Source organism: Capsicum annuum, chromosome 8 (genome assembly GCF_002878395.1).
Source record: "Capsicum annuum cultivar UCD-10X-F1 chromosome 8, UCD10Xv1.1, whole genome shotgun sequence".
Lineage (NCBI taxonomy): Eukaryota > Viridiplantae > Streptophyta > Magnoliopsida > Solanales > Solanaceae > Capsicum > Capsicum annuum.
The window spans coordinates 143828345-143846966 of record NC_061118.1 but is presented as its reverse complement, the minus strand read 5'-3'; positions in this window follow the sequence as shown (position 1 = coordinate 143846966).

The following is an 18622-nucleotide window of genomic DNA, read 5'->3' as shown; positions in this document are numbered from 1 at the left end:
GTAGTATTTCAAGTTATTGTATGTATATTTGAATGTATTTTTCTAATGTACTATAATATATAATTTATATAAATTGTATGTATATTATTTCAAGTGGTATTTTAAGTGGTATATGTAGAATGTACATATGTGTTTATATTGTTTAAAGTAGAAATTGAATGTATTATATGTGTGTATGCTCACTAAAAGTCTAAAGTATTATATGTAATGTATATATGTTATATGTGTATTGTTTAAAGTATTTAGTAGCATATATGTGAGTGTAGTAGTAACTGTGGCTACTGCTACTGGAACTAAGAAGAATGCAATAGTGCAAATACAAAGCCAAGTGACGGTTAGTGGAGACGAACCCCCCAAACGAGTGGATGCTCAACGGAAACTTGATTTTCCCGTAGATCCAGCTCCAAAATGGTCAAATTTATTTTCTTCAAATCGCATGGTAGCTAAAGGTATGAATCTAAATTATGTGGATCTAATTGTGAAAAATGAGGAGAAGGTTATTGAACTAAGTAAAGAAGAGGTTAATCGGGATACAGAGGAATGGAAACATGCTCGTATTGTATATGTTGTAGGGGAGTCGCCTACTATAGCGGCAATAGAGAGATACATTGCTCTTAGATGAGCAACGTTAGTAAAGTTTACTATCACAACAACGACTGTTTTTTAGTGAAGTTTGCGAGTATGGATGAACGAAATGAGTTGCTCTACTCTAGACCCCATATGCTAAACAATCGACCAATCATAATCAAAGTGTGGAGTGATGACTTTGATCTCAACAAAGAGGTATTGTGGACCATTCCGATTTGGGTAAAGTACCCAAACCTACACTTAAATTGTTGGGGTATGCATTAGTTAAGTAGAATCAGTAGTGCCCCTAGAGGTTCCTCTCTCTGTAGATGAATGCACTACAAATGTGGAACGCATATCATATGCTCGGGTGTTTATGGAAATGGATGCAACAAGGGACTTTCCCCAGAAGATTAAAATGGCAGACCCTAATGGCAGAACTTTTGATCGGGTGGTCAAATACGAATGGGTGTCGGACTATTGCAATAAATGTATGCAAGTTATGCATAAATGTCATGTTAAGGATGAAATTAAAGACAAAAGAGGGCCCCGAATGGTTCAAAAATGGTAGGGGGGGAAAAGTTATGGAAGCAGGAACATTTAAGAGTAACAATGAACAACTGAATAAGCAGGCACGAGATGAGAAGGCTGAGGACTCATGGAAGTAGGTGGCAACCAAATCAACAGCTAAAGGTGTGGTAATGCCAAGTACATCCCAAGTTATGAAGATGAATAATGGCTTTATATCTCTTGCTACATCGAAAGAATGTCTGAATAAGGACATAAGCCATGAAATATAGAGGAAGGGATGTGGTGACACAAGTTCAAAGATTGTTCAATGAAGTTGATATCCTGGACCACTAGGGTTTTAAATAAGCTTCACAAGAAAAAGGATTTGAAAGTTTTTAGGAAGATAAACAAAGTTAGCATTATTGCTATCATAGAACATAAAGTAAAGGAGAATATAGCTAGTAGAGTAGTCGAAAAAATTGCTCCTGGATGAGCTTGTGTAGCTAACTATGAGCACTCAAATAAAGGGAGAATTTGGTTGTTATGGAATCCTCAAGATATAGATTGTCATATAATTCATAAAACTGACCAGGTTATTCAAACTAGATTGCATGTGAAAGGAAGTGATATTATGTTCTGCTTCGTGGCTATATATGGGCTGCACATTATACAAGATAGAGTATAATTATGGGAAGATTTAAGGCTGATGGTAGAAAATGTATAGATTCCTATGTTGTGTATGGGAGACTTTAATGCCATGCTAAATGGAAATGACAAATTAAATGGAAGTCCAGTGCAAGAGGGGGAAATTAAAGACTTTGTAGAATTCTTGGCAGATACCCATATGATTGAACTGAAGGTAGTGGATAGAGAATACACATGGACAAAAGGTCACACATGCAGTAGAATTGATCAAGCACCAGTCAATGTTGAATGGATGGTACATATGTCAATGTTAGAGGTTATTATACTACCTCCATGGATATCAGATCATTCTTCCTTAAGCTTGGAGCTGGGTGGTGAGATTAGAAGATATACTGATACTTTCATATTTTTTAATTATCTTGCAGAGCATCCTGAGTTCATACCCAGAGTCAATGAGGCATGGAAAATTGATCACAAAAGTAGCTTGAAGCAGGTATGGCAGAACCTGGACAGAGTTAAAACCAAACTCAAGCAGCTCAATAACTGTGAGTTTAAAAATATAAGGGAAAAGGTGGGGGACTTGAGAAACGAACTTAATAATATACAATAGAAAATGCATGATCACATAACGGTTGAATTGCATAGATAGTAGGAACAAGATCTAAGACAGCAACTAGAAAAGTAGAGTTTGATTGAAAAAAGTGCAATGCAACAAAAATCTCGGGTCCAATAGTTCAAGCTGGGGGATGCAAATACCTCTTATTTTCCCCCCATATTAGGAACAAAATTGCTCAGAATTCTATTACTAGTCTACTGACTGTTGAAGGAGCTAAAGTGCACACACAAGAGGATATTGAAAGAGAGGTTACTGGATTCTACAAAGAATTACTGGGCAAGTCAGTTTCTTGTCTACATAGTGTTTATGTGAACATCATGAAGCTTGGTAATGTTTTGAATAGGGAGAAACAACTTCTCCTTGCACAACAGTCACTGAAATGGAGGTGAAGGCAGCACTGCAGGCTATAAATAACTTAAAAGCTCCAAGACATAATGGGTATAATGCAGGTTTTATTTAAAAGCCTGGTATGTGGTTGGTACAGATGTCACTAATGCGATCTTGTTATTCTTTAGAACAAGTAAAATGTATAGGCCTATCAATTGTACCTCAGTCACTCTAATACCCAAGGTGGATAATCCAACTACAATTGGTGAGTAAAAACTAATCTCTTGTTTCTCTACTATATATAAGAGCATTTCCAAGGTGATTGTTCTGTGAAAATTTGACTTTCAGAGTCGTCACTTAATTTTTGAAAAGGAATTAAGAAAACCTTTATAAATTACTTTAAATGATCCAAAACAGAAAAATCATTTAAGTTTTGAAATTCTAGGTAAACAGTTTCTATTAACATTTTAGGAAGTTTTTTAAGACACCTAAAATATCTGCTAACTTGTGGTTATCCGAACTGTTTGAAAACTATCTTTGACTAACTTTGAAAAAAGAAGAAGTTGATTTTTATGAAAAGAAAGTGATTTTAGGAAAAGTTTGTATAAAAGATAAATTTTGACAACGTAGAAGGGGATTTAACCAAGTCTAAGCAAATGAAAAGCAAAATAAGCACATAAAAGGGGAAAGGGAAAAATTAGAAGACTTAAGTCGTTAGGCCTAAACCAATAAATCTGTCCTAAACTAATTTGGGCTTTCGGGCCATCATCCATTGTCCTAATCTATATTTTTGAGCTCTTTGTGGCCCACAATCTACTTCACCTGTATTAGAATACAACCTTGGTTCGAGACCTCAAATAAATAAATAAATAAATGACTAAGTAAAAAAAAGACAATAATAAAAATCGAGACTTATCAAGTCTCTTAGCGACCTCATCAATGTGTTTTGACCCATTTTTCTTCTTCATATATCTTCTAGCACTCGCACGCCATGTAATCAACCTTGGGTTTAAACTTCGAACATGACTCGAAGAGGTGGACTTCATTGGCCCAATACAAAAGGCAAGAGGAGAGGAGTCCATTTGAACTCGTGACATTTTTTGCATGCAAAGAAAAGATAAAGAAATTAATATACGTTCTAGGCATAAAATTGACATATTTCAAAGCAAAAGAAAATATCAAGAATCAATTTTTGAATGATAATGATAAGCACACTTGCAGACGTATAACAAGAATGAGAGTCAACAGATAAAATGCAAAGCAAAGAGACTCACTTACATGCCTCATGATTTATGTTCATATTAAGAATGAATAAAGGTAAAAGGAAGAAGGTCGTATTCAATGAATTAATGCGAGAACAAAGAACGCAAGCTTGAGAAAGTAAAGGGATGAGGCAATAAATAAAATAACCATGACTTCTAAAATTGAACAAACATAGACACTAATCCATATAACAAAATAAAATAAAGGCTAATTTTTCAAGAAAGAGAATCCTTAAATTTCAATTAAGGCGACATTAACACAGATTCATACATCTAAATTAAAACCAACATTTTAGGAAAAAACGTGTAACGACCTATGGTTTATCTTTCTAAGATATCGTTGATTCTCTTTTGATATTATGAATCAAGGAGAGACACGAATCAAGTTTTTACATTCACAAAGAGCACATATAATAATCCAAAGGGAGCAAGAAAATTAGAATAAAGGTTTAGCATTTCTAAAAGTGAAATATCATTTCACAATCATACTATGCATGACTCGAAAATATCTAAATAATTCTATTTAGCCACAAAAATTCGAACTTTCTTATTATTTTGATAAATTTAAAAACATGCGGAAAAAAAAGATTAATAAACACCGTGGATGGAAAATAAAGCTAGCAGTTCATCTCTTATATGAGGATTTTGAAAATCCCTTAAAATAATTAACAAGCAAATGACAAATTCTTGATTTAATCAATTATTATTTTTATTAAGGCAAAACAAACAATAGTAACTATTTATTCAACATAAAAGAAATAATTTTTCATGATAAAAACAAATATAACCACCAACAATGAATTTAAACATGACATGAGTGCATCTTTTGAGCAAAGATCAAAACTTTATACAAAATAATCAAAGAAGAAAGCTAAAAGGCAAAACAATCAATATTAACTATTCTTTTCAACATAAAGGAAACAACTTTATATGATAAAACAAACATATCCATCAACAATGAGTTTAGTCAAGACATAAGTACATCTTTTAAGCAAAGATTGAAACTTTATCTATAATAATCAAAGAATAAAGTTAAAAAGGCATGTACAACTATTGCTAGCTCATTTTTATACCATAAATATGAAAATAACCATAATATTGATACCACAACGTCCTATGGCCTTCAAGGCCGTCTACAGCAAATAATCCCAGAAAACAAAATTATAACTACGAATTACGAAGAAGAAAATGATAATAAAACTAAAAAAGGAAAAGGTGTGTACACTTTTTTTAGGGCAGCAAAATGGGACTACAAGCTTTCTTCGGAGTCTTGATTACCACCGGAAAGCTTTCAACTCGAGAACTTCGATTAACTCACGAATTTCATGAAAAAGAAAATATTTTTACTAAAATAAAAACTCCTCTTTGCTCAAAAAAAAAATTTTCCAACCTTGAGACTTTTTTTTCACTAAAACAATTTCAACTATTTGCTCAAAAGCTTTTCAATTCTTTGAGGCTTTGAGACTTGGTCTTTCTACCAAAATAATGGCAGTATTTATAAAAAAGAATGGGGCTTCCATTCTTTTCATCCGCCAGTGTGGGAGAAAAAGCATTTAGGGGTGTTTTTGGAATTTTTAAAAATTAAAGATAAGGTGAGGTGGAAGATAATGTAGGGGAAATTGTACAATATAGTACAATTTTTGAATTTCAAAATTGAAAAAGGACAAAGCTGGGGGGAATTGTATAATGTAGTACAATTTTTGAAATTATTTTTGGTGAAAATTGGGTAGAAATTATGAGAGTTTTGGGAATTTGGGGGTTATTTAAAATATAACCTCAATTGGGATTTAAAATTTAGCCAAATTTATTTATTTTGACCAAATTAAAATTCAATTGGCGGATTGCATTGCAATTATGGCCAATTTGATTTCAATAATGGCCAAATCTAATAGAATGGCTAAATTAAATTGAAATTCGATACGAATTAATACTTCTTCTAACTCCAAGCTTCTTGATTTAATAAAATCAAACACATATTTATTCAAATAAATTATTTTTGAGAATAAATTATATTTAAATTAATATTTTAATCATTTTAATTTATTTGCAAGATAAGCCTTGATTAAAATTTGATTTTTTGTAAAATAAATATTTAAGTAACAAAATTATAAAATTTTGTATAATTGAATACGATAATATATAGTTGCTATTTAAAATGACAAATTTACTTAAATAAATACTTTAAAAAAAATTATTCAGATAAAATAGATGTTGTAATTTTATTCAAAAATCGAAGAAACTCAAAAATAAACTTAGTCACGGAGGGAAAAAATTAGGTGTCAACAACTGCCCATTCCCTTTGGGTAGGGTGGATACAAGTAACCCAAGGCAAAAGGAGTTTGACATTTCTAATTTTTGTCCGACCAAAAATTTATTTTTGAAAAAGGTTAATTTTCGTACGAGTTTTGTGGAGTTATGGTCGGACCTCAGTATCAGGTTTCCTATATATCTCAAGTTACATGAGAATTTATGTCACTTGTAGTTCATAAAGCTTGAGTCAAAGCAGGATTTCCAAAAAATTCACCAGCTATCTGGGTTTTGGAGTTTTGATGAAACCAAAAAGCTGGAGAATAAAGGGATTTAGGGGGAGGTTGGAATGCAGTTGAGTTTTCTACATAGAGCCCAACCTACATATTTCCGAAACTCATGGAATTATACTGCTTGTGGTTTGACTCAAATGGTAGAAAAGATAGTCTTTTATTTCAGAAGATCTTTGGCTTAGGGTGAGTGATAAGTTGATCGAGTTATGGAAAAGAGGCTTTTAACCTCTTAAACATTAATGTGGGATCCTTCACATCAATAGGAAATAACTTACCTGGACATAATTTCTAAAACTCTAGGTGCACTATCACTCGAATTTGAGAGAAAGAGAAGTTTACCTTTGGTATGAGTTTAGAAATATCCCAAAGGTGAACCCGAAACAAAAATATCCCAAAATACCCACATGCCTTCTAATAGGGGTGTTGTTAGATGGTGGTGGCGATCATCCTTTAGATCACATCCAAAGAGTTTGACGTCCCTCTCTAGACTATGTCTCGTTTTGCTGCTAAGAAAGAGTTACATGTTGTGCTGCTTTCTTTTTTGGAGTCGTCCATACCTGTGGTTTTGATTTGAGATTTTCATCCTTTCAGATGCTTTTGGCAATGTCTCAAACAAAAATATTAGTGCTAAACATAATTTACAAAAGAGGTATATAGTCTTTACCATATCTCCACATGAGTTGTTGCCTGAAAAGCAAAGTTATCCTTTCATGTGCCTGTTTGGAAAGAAATAACTTGCAACAATAGATACAACAACCCTCTTGGTTGTTGCATAATTAGCTTATTTGTCCATTGAATATGTCTTTAAAGTGGGGTGGCCCTTTTTGACATCGACGATACTTTATGTAGAACGGTCCCTGCAACCGTGTAATCTTATGCTGATGCGGTAACCTTTTGGTCACCTATAATGCTAGTCATATGATAACCTCTTCGGTTATTGCAAATAATTCTTTGCATGTGACCTCGGGTAAGTCCTGTGTATCTTTTATATCGATACGACTTATAGATTCCCCTTGAATTATCAATCTTTGGATAATCTTGCACATTATTTGATGTTGGATATGAGGCGACTTACAGATATCCTTTGAATTGCTAACCTTTAGGTAATCCTATATATTATCCGACCTTGGATAAGATATGGCTTATAGATATCTCTCCAACCGATAGTTCTTAGGTATTCCTGCACATCAACCGACCTTGGCTACAATATGACTTATAGATATGTGTCAAATTGCTAGTCTTTGGGTAATCCTGCACATAATCAATCTTGGATATAACATGGCTTATAGAGAACCCTTGGACTTATTAATTTGCCAATCTCGCATATTCTTCGGTAAGGATTTAGTTGCGACTTACGGATAACCTTCGAACTATCAATTTTTAGATAACCTTGCACACTATCTGGTTAAGATGTTGTTCCGGGTTACGAATGACCTATGGGCTATCAACTCATAAGTAATCTTGCACACTATCCTATTTCAAATAATATGACTTATAGATGACCTTCAGATTGTTAATTTCTAGGAAGTCTCATATATCGTTCGCTTTCAGATAGCGACTTAAAGACGTCTCTTTGAATCACATTCTTTTGATGCATTAAGATGTTGATTCATAAAATAATGAGATATTTTCGACGTCAGTGTATGCTATCTCACGTGTTAATAGATATTAGATGTTGATGATATCCTTGACGCCAGCGTACGCTATCTCGCGTGTCAACAGATATTAGATGCTGATGATATCTTCGACGCTAGCATTTGTGTCTCGCATGTAAATAGATATTAGATACTGATGATATCGTCGACGCCAGCATTTGTGTCTTGTGTGTAAACAAATATTAGATGTTGATGACATCCTCGACGCCAGCGTTTGTGTCTCGCATGTCAACAGATATTAGATGCTGATGATATCCTCGATGCCAGTGTTTGTGTCTCACGTGTCAACAAATATTAGATGTTGATGATATCCTCAATGCCAAAATTTGTGTTATTATATGATGATAATATCCTCGACGCCAGCGTTTGTGTTTTGTGTGTAAATAGATATTAGATGCTGATGATATCCTCGACGCCAGCATATGCTATCTCGCATGCCAATAGATATTAAATGCCTACGATATCCTCGATTCCAGCATATGCTATCTCGCGTGTCAACAGATATTCAATATTGATGATATTCTCGATGCCAGTGTATGCTATCTTGCGTGTCAACAGATATTAAATACAATGGCCTTCTCGACAATAAAATAAGATAAAATGGCCCTCTTGAAAATGAAATAAAATGGCCCTCTTGGTAATGAAATAAAATGGCCCTCTCGGCAATGGCATGAAATGGCCCTCTCAGCAATGGCATGAAATAGCCCTCTCGGTGATGATATGAAATGGACCTCTCAACAATGGCATGAAATAAAATGAACCTCTCGACAAATGGCATGAAATGGACCTCTTGGCAATGATATGAAATGACCCTCTCGGCAAAGACATGTAATGGCCCTCTCGGCAAGATGATATGAAATGGCCCCCCATGAATGGCATGAAATGGCCCTCTCGGCAATTATATGAAATAGTCCTCTCGGGGATGAGATGATATGGTTCTTTCGGTGATTTGAAAACAGTTTCACCTGAGTCCATTTGTTTACGTTTTGCTTTCTACATGTACCTGTATCTAGGTAGACAGTTAGTAGACACAATGTCGCTCTCACTGGTGACCACAGTCAAGCTTTATGATAGTTTAATCACAAATACTGAGCATCATAATTTGAATAACTTATTCTGCTATTAATCTTCTCTTTTTGAAGAAATAATTAAATAGTAGATCCATCAAACATAAGTAAATGGGGTAAAACCCTTATTTGGAGATTACTAAAATACAGTTTGCTTCGCTTCAAGGCGAATATTGAGGATGACTTTCGTCTCTTCCTCCTATCGAGTGATCCTTTGATTATGTATTTATTGTGCCGATTCTTTTGAATATACCAACGCTCAAGGTAAATATTTAGTAGACACAAAGTCGCTTTTGCTAGCGACTATATTTTTAGAAAAATTCTAAATACAATATTCATAAAAAGATACAGCACCATTGTTTGTCCTTCATGGTCTCAAGAAATGAGATAGACAATTTAAAAGAACCTCAATAAATGGGTATTAAACCCATCTTTGAGGCTACCCTAAAATACTATTCTTGAGCATTAGATGCTTTGGTGTGGCTCACAATCCGCTTGGGGATTTTTTGAAAAAAGATTTCTATTTTTTGTATTCTGATCCTTGCATCCTCAGAAAAATGATTAGTTTTTGATTGAAACTACTCCGTGTTGACCTTCTTCGATCCTTGGTTTGCTCCTCGCCATCTTTCGGGTACTCTGTCATGTTGGGACTTCCACCCTGACTCTCCGTCCCAATAGGTGCTTAGGCAATCTCTAAGTAAAAGATTTGTATAGATTTTCAAAAATAGTCTTAATTTTTAGAAACTAATTTCAAAAATTTCTATAAAAATTTCGGGAAATCTCTGCTAGTCATGTCATGTGCCAGCTCAATGAATGTTCTCCGCTTGATTCTGACTATATCCGACATTTGATAGAGGATCGTCATGGATTCATCATCGTTAAGGCTCTCCATCAAAAGTTTTGTCATGGCTAGAGATTTAATCTTCCTAGACTTTATCGCGTTTAGTGATACCCAGAACTTACATTTGGCCTCTCGTGCTGGGGATTTTGGAATATATTCCAATATATTAGTGGAAATTTTGAGGCATTCCTCAAAATTTCTGCCTCAGTTTAAAGTTATTTGAGATGATCTCAGTTCGTGAGGATCCGAAGTCTTTGTTCTCTTTTGTTTTTAGAAGATGATCTTCCTCTTGTGAATTTTCGAGATTCTTTCTCAAAAATTCTGCCCCAGTTTCCATTTCTTGGGGTTATATGACCAAGCCATTGGGGCGCCTACGTATCCCGTTGAAGTAGGAATCAGGTCAAATATAGTTCAGGCCTATGCTAGGGACATATAGAAATAGTCTATTGGGTTATTCGAAGCCAACATAGGCCGCCTACATATCCTTTTTTAGGAATTCAGGTCATCACGTAGTTCATACATCAAGAAAAAAGATAAATTGTCCTAAGGGGTTGACCGAAGCCGACATAAGCCGTCTACGTATCCCTTTTTCGGGAATTTAGGTCATCAAATAGTTCATACATAAAAGGTAAGGAATTCTAGGCAATTATACATCATAAATCCAATACTACCATAAAGGCGATTACAGATAAACCAAGGAAACAAAACTAAAACATCCTTTAAACATATTATCTCTTTACCGCATCAGAATTGATTAGTTTGGTCCACTCTTGACTATCCATCTCAAGTAGAGTTAGGGATTCTCCAGTCTGGGTGTCTCTCGATTTTCAAATTCCTATATATTTTCAACTAACTGCTCCTCATCACCTTCTTCTATTCATCATCATTTCTTTCGCTTTGTTCGTCTAACCCTTTTCGTGACATGACATTGGCAGGTTTTAAAATTATTGCTCGCAAAATAAACTATGTTAGATGATAAAAAGATAATAAAAGATAATAATATAATCATATTTCAAAATAACTTCTTAATTAAAGAGAGGCCTTTTAAAAATAAATAAAAATTATGGCTCATGACCCATAGAAATACGGGCCCATGCCTTTTTAAAAGCTGTAAAACACGAAACAAAAATTTGAGACATAAAAGGGTGGATCATGGGGCCTCTTCCGGATCATCATCGATTTTTAAAACTACTAGTAATTACGCTTTCATCTATCTCGATGGGCAATGAATTATGAGCGGAGTGGAAGTCCAATTTTACAAAGCCTCTCCTGGTGCAACCTTCCTCAACCCGTCAAACTTTGGGAAATCCTATGGTATATCATGGCATCCCTCGCATAGATTTCTTATCCCATCCCCAAGACCATCATCTTACTTTCTTTGTTGGTACCATATCCCACGCTTAAATGCTTTTCCTGGAAACATAATGGGCTCAATAATTCCTTCCAAATTCTTACTCAAGACATTCAAGGTAGCTATGACTTTTTTTATCTTTTCCACTCCTTCTATCTTGTTGGAATTTTACAAATCCACCTTAGTAATAGTCTCGCTAGATACCCATTTGCCTGTTATTTCATCATGCTAACCGTGGCTCCCTCATGATTAGGAACTGGATTACTGGTGACATTTTGTATCGATGCTTGAAGAGTGATGATCTTCTATTCAATCAGGTCTTGGATATTGTTATGCTCAGGTGCTCCTGAATAATAAGCACAGGCTTGATCGGCCTAAAAGAATCGAGAATTGAGATTGGTAGGCTTTGGTGGAATAGTATATAAATAACCAACTTTCATCAATCTTCCGAAGTGTTGGGTACGACTTTCAACCAATGGAGTGAATTTTCTAGGAGGCTTCTTTTTGAAATTTACACGTAGGGGGTTATACTGGTTTTGATTAGTGGAAGGAGGTAGTTGATGATAGTTTGGAGACGTTTGGATGTTTATTTGGTTGTTTAGAAAAGTAGCTTGAACATGAGACTAATAATTTGGCTGCGGAATTTGGTACTGGGGTAAAATATTTAGAGGTGGAGCTTGATATTAGGGTTAGGCATGGAATATAGGATGAAAACTTGGTGAAGGTGGTGAGGAAAGAATATTCCTAGGCTTGAATTTCCTCTCCAATTTATCAACAGAATTAGTAGAGACCGCAGTCACATCCTCTTTTTTTCTCTTTGGAAACCTGGAAGACCTAGATGATATTGGGGTTTTGACAATCTTTTCTGTTTGAATGTCTTCCTCTATCGATTCCCCAATTTTTACCAAATCTTCAAAAGTTTCCCTAACTACAGATACCATCCTAGTGTAAAATTCTCCCTCCTGAACGTAAGAGAACACATACACCATCTCTTCTTCAGACATAGGAGGTTGTACCTTGACAGTTTCTTTTCTCCAACAGAAGGCATAGTCTCAGAAACACTCATCATTCTTCTTCTTGATCTGGTCTAATGAGTATCGGTCAGGGACTCTTTCAATGTTAAACGCAAGCCAATCAAGGAAACCTTTATCCACTGCCATCCAACTAGTTCATTTTTTCAATTCTTGAGATGTAAACCAATCTAAGGCTTCGTCGCTTAAGCTCCGGCTAAATAAGCGCATTGATAATGCCTCATTTTTTCCTACCCCCACCATTTAATCACAATACCTTCTCAGATGGACCATTGAATTTCCAATACCATCGAACACTTCAAATTTAGGGACCTTGTATCCTTCTAGTTGATCTACTCCAGGGTAAACACATAGATCATCGTAACCTAAACCATCATTTCCCCCGCCCCATGAGATTCCTTGATCCTCATAATCTATTCATTCAGAGCCAATAAATTTATTTCATGTTTGGTCCTCCACTCTTTTTTCTTCTTCTCATAATGGTCTATCTCAGAATTAGGAAAGGAATTATAGATGTCAGGGGATATGATGACATGAGAGGGATTTGGAAGGGTAGCTTGATTTTGAGGATGGGAGGAGGTTGAGAGGTAGGTGGGGAGAATGTTTTGGAAATTAGAAAAGTTTTATGGAATTTGAGAGTAGTTTGGTGGGATCTGAAAAGGATTTTGCGGATTTAAAAATGAATTTTGTGGATTCGGAGATGGATTTGGTAGATTTGGGGATGGATTTTTTAGATCTAGGAGCGAATTGTGGGTATTTGGATGAGTATTTTGTGGATTTGGAAGTGGGTTTTGTGGGGTTAGGGATGGATTTTATGGATGGTAAGCATCTGGGTTATTTTCTTGGTTAGTATTTTGGACAAGTTGAGGAACGGAGATAGATGATATTTATTTGGATGGTCTCCGAGAATAGGCGTACTAAGGGGAGGGATCTGGAGTGGAGTCTCGTGTGCTCCTGGATCGAGAGTGTTGATAGTGATGGCCAGGTTAGCCAAATCTCGAGTACGATTCATCTCCTCCTGAAACATTTCCAATTTTATCTCGAGTTCTGTAATCATCTCACTTTGTTCCGCTATTACATTTTCCCTGATGGTCAATCCATTTTCTTTGTCTCTTCCAGTCATTTTTCAATGATGACCAGAGGATGGGATTTTATGAACATTTGACCGAGTGAAGTAAGGATGTTCTGCCAGTTTGTTTCAACACGGAGTAGTTTTTGATTATCTGTAAATTAAAATAACTAAAAGGTAGATGTGTTAGTTTCCATATGTGATAAGTAATGCAAGATACTTGACAAGAAATAACCACGCAGAGTTGTTTGTGTCATATCCAAATTGATCCACAGGATCATAATGGATAAACTTGCCTTTGATTCAAACAAACGCACATAAACACATAAAACAATTCTATCGCACTAACTGGGGTGACCCTTTTGAGCCAAGGGTTTAGGCCTAACGAATTTTGAAGAAAATATACACCTTTTTAAAGCCAATCCATTATCCCCCAAAACCTTCATATGTATGCATAAATGACATAAATCCCTACAAAATTTACACAAAAGGGATATAATCTTTAGGGAAAGGAAATATGATAATATGAGAAAAGGAACAATGTCCCGCGAGGGGATGGGAAATACTAGTTCCTGAATGCTCTTATATCGGTCTCCGCACACTTAGATTTTTGCACTTCTTTCCATTGGTGACATCTGTTGATGATTAAGTAATTCCCGTATAACTGTGCTCTAGATGCAACCGTCCAAATTTATCAATTTCTTTCTTGGCTTTCTCTAATTCCTTCCTTAATTAGTGTATGATTGAGGCATCCTTACACGAAAGTAAGGAAAGCAAGCCTTCTCCCGATCCCCCAAAGGATAATAGTTTGGATTAAACAAACATATATTTCTTCAATACATAAATATAATTCATCTGGAATTGACTCGAGGTCAATAGACGTAGGGCAAGTTTTCTAATGTACCCAACAGCCCCTCGGGTATTGCATCATCCTAGGCTCGTGCCTAAAATATGATTTTGGTTTCGCTCTATCCTAGGTGTCTAGAGTTGGTTTGAACCAAGTTTCCAAGAGAACGACTTGGTTTTGAAAATACGAACGGCCATCAGATGACTTACGTGCTAATAAACCGTCGTATTTCCAACACTTTATTTGGAGTTGAACAACAGGGGTCGGGACATCCACGAAATCATAAAAATTAATAAATCAATGCAGGATTATGCTATGAGATGCAATAATAAAATACTGCGAAATCAAAACATATAAACACGTAAATAGTTAATCAAAGGAAGAAATCAAACATTTGGTTAGAACCAAGTTAAATTCCCCAGCAGAGTCGCTATTTCTGTTCTGCGAAAATTTGACGTTCAGAGTCGCCACTTAATTTTTAAAAAGAAATTAAGAAAATCTTTAAAAATTAATTTAAATGATCCAAAATAGAAAAATCGTTTAAGTTTTGAAATTCTAGGTAAGCGGTTCCTATTAACATTTTAGGAAGGTTTTTAAGGCACCTAAAAGATCCGCTAACTCGCGGTTATTCGGATTGTTTGGAACCTATCTTTAACTAACTTTGAAAAACGAAAAAGGCTGGTTTTTATGAAAAGAAAGTGATTTTAGGAAAAGATTTGTATAAGAAATAAATTTTGACGATTTAGCAGGAGATTTAACCAAGTCTAAGCAAATGAAAAGCAAAATAAGCACATAAAAGAGAAAAGGGAGAAATTAGAAGATTTAAGCCGTTAAGCCTAAGCCAATAAAAGTGACATATTTCAAAGCAAAAGAAAATATCAAAAACTAATTTTTGAATGACAATGATAAGCACACTTGCCAACGTATAACAAGAATGAGAGTCAACAGATAAAATGCAAAGCAAAGAGACCCATTTACATGCCTCATGATTTATGTTCGTATTAAGAATGAACAAAGGTAAAAGGAAGAAGGTTGTATTCAATGAATTAATGCGAGAACAAACAATGCAAGCTTGCGAAAGTAAATGGATGAGGCAATAAGAAAAATAACCATGACTTCTAAAATTGAACAAACATAGACACTAATCCATACAACAAAATAAAATAAAGGATAATTTTTCAAGAAAGAGAATCCTTAAATTTCAATTAAGGCAACATTAACAAAGATTCATACATCTAAATTACAACCAACATTTTAGGGAAAAACGTAAAACGGCTTATGGTTTATCTTTCTAAGACATCGTCAATTCTCTTTTGATATTGTGAATGAAGAAGAGACATGAATCAAGTCTTTACATTCACAAAGAGCACATATAACAAACCAAAAGGAGCAAGAAAATTAAAATAAAAGTTTAGCATTTCTAAAAGTGAAATATCATTTCACAATCATACTATGCATGACTCGAAAATATCTAAATAATTCTATTTAGCCACAAAAATTAAAACTTTCTTATTATTTTGATAAATTCAAAAACATGCAAAAAAAAAAAGTAATAAACTTCGTGAATGGAAAATAAAGCTAACACTTCATCTCTTATATGAGGATTTTGGAAATCCCTTAAAATAATTAATAAGCAAATGACAAATTCTTGATTTAATCAATTACTCTTTTTATTAAGGAAAAACAAACAATATAACTATTTTTCCAACATAAAAAAAATAACTTTTCATGATAAAAACAAATATATCCGCCAACAATGAATTTAAACATGACATGAATGCATCTTTTGAGCAAAGATCAAAACTTTATACAAAATAATCAAAGAATAAAGCTAAAAGGCAAATCAATCAATATTAATTACTCTTTTTAACCTAAAGGAAACAACTTTACATGCTAAAACAAACATATCCACCAACAATGAGTTTAGTTAAGACATAAGTACATCTTTTAAGTAAAGATTGAAACTTTTTCTATAATAATCAAAGAATAAAGTCAAAAAGGCATGTACAACTATTGCTAGCTCATATTTATACCATGTACATAAAAATAACCATAATATTCATACCACAACATCCTATGGCCTTCAAGTTCGTCTACAACAAACAATCCAGCAAACAAAATTATAACTACGAAGAAGAAAAAGATGAAGAAGAAAATCATGATAAGACTAAAAAAGAAAAGGCGTGTTTACTTTTTTTGGAGAAGCAAAATAGGACTACAAGCTTTCTTTGGAGTCTTGATTACCACCGAAAAGCTTTCAACTCGAGAACTTCGATTAGCCCATGAATTTCATGAAAAAGGAAAATTTTTTACTAAAATAAAAACTCTTCTTTGCTCAAAGTTTTTTTTCCAACCTTGAGACTTTTTTTTTCACTAAAAAATTTTCAACTATTTGCTCAAAAGCTTTTCAATTCTTTGAGGCTTTGAGACTTGGTCATTCTACCAAAATAATAGTAGTATTTATAGGAAAGAATGAGCTTCTATTCTTTTCATCCACCAATGTGGGGGGAAAACATTTAGGGGTATTTTGGAAATTTTTAAAAATTGAAGATAAGGTGAGGTGGAAGATAATGCGGGGGGAAATTATACAATGTAGTATAATTTTTGAATTTCAAAATTAGAAAAGAACAAAGTTGGGGGAATTGTACAATGTAGTATAATTTTTGAAATTATTTTTGGTGAAAATTGGGTAGAAGTTGTGAGAGTTTTCGGAATTTTTGGGGTTATTTAAAATATAACCCCAATTGGAATTTAAAATTTAGCCAAATTTATTTATTTTGACCAAATTAAAATTCAATGATTTCACTTATGGCCAAATCTAATAGATTGGCTAAATTAAATTGAAATTCGATATGAATTAATACTTCTTTTGATTTTAAGCTTCTTGATTTAATAAAGTCAAACACATATCTATTCAAATAAATTATTTTTCAGAATAAATTATATTTAAATTAAAATTTTAATCATTTGAATTTATTTTCAAGATAAGCCTTGATTAAAATTTGATTTTTTGTAAAATAAATATTTAAGTAACAAAATTATAAAATTTTGTATAATTAAATACGATAATATATAATCTCTACTTAAAATGACAAATTTACCTAAATAAATATTTTGAAAAGATTTTTATTCAAATAAAATAAATATTGTAATTTTATTCAAAAATCGAAGAAACTCGAAAATAAACTTAGTCGTGGAGGGCAAAAATTAGGTGTCAACAATGATCACATCCAGATTACGGCAGGTCATGAACCGTTTGGATGATACTAATCAGTCAAGTTTTGTACCTGGTCGAGCATTGAATGATAATACCATACTTAGCCATGAATTGGTGAAAGGGTATTTCTAAGAGATGTATGATTAAGATTGATATGAAGAAAGCATATGACTCCTTAGAGTGGTCCTTCTTAGAGAAAGTTCTAGCAAAATTGAAGTTCCCAGAGATGGTCACCAAATGGACTATGCAATGTGTTACAACTGTGAAATATTCAGTGTTGGTTATTGGCAAGGCCACTAGACTATTCCATGCTAAGAGGGAAATTAGGAATGAAGATCCTCTGTATCCTTACCTATTTGTCTTAGCTATGGACTATCTCACAAGGATAATCAAGACACTGCACAATAATACAGAATTCCACTATCATCTGAGATGCAAACCATAAAAAATTGTTCAACTTAGCATTGCTAATGATTTACTACTGTTTTGCAGGGGATATTTGAAATTTGTCAAATTCTTGCATTCATGTTTTAAAATGTTCTCACAGGAATCAGGCTTGGTAGCAAATGTTGGGAAGAGTAATGTGTATTTGGGAGGAGTAAAACAAGCTCTTCAGGATTAAATCTTGCAGGAACTTCACTTTATAAAAGATGAACAACCATGTAGATACCTTAGGGTTCCATTGAGAATTAAGAGATTGTTTATGGTCCAATGTAAAACTCTTGTTGACAAGATGTTGGGCAGAATAACCAACTGGACAATCAGGTTCTTATCTTATGCTGAGAGGGCCCTACTAATCAAAAGTAAAATATTTGCAATTCAAATATTTTGGTCACAAATTTTCTGTCTACCTAAGAAGCTTATACATGTTATATAGGGCATATCTAGGAGATTCATATGGAGAGGGACTGTTGAAGCCTCCAAAAAATCCTTGATTGCTTGGAAAAATTGTGTTGTCCCAAGTCTAGTGGGGGATTAAATTTCTTAGATATGCATACCTGAAATAAAGTTGCTATTGGAAAGTTTTTTTGAACTTATATCAAAAAAAGGATAAGTTTTGGGTGGAATGGATTCATA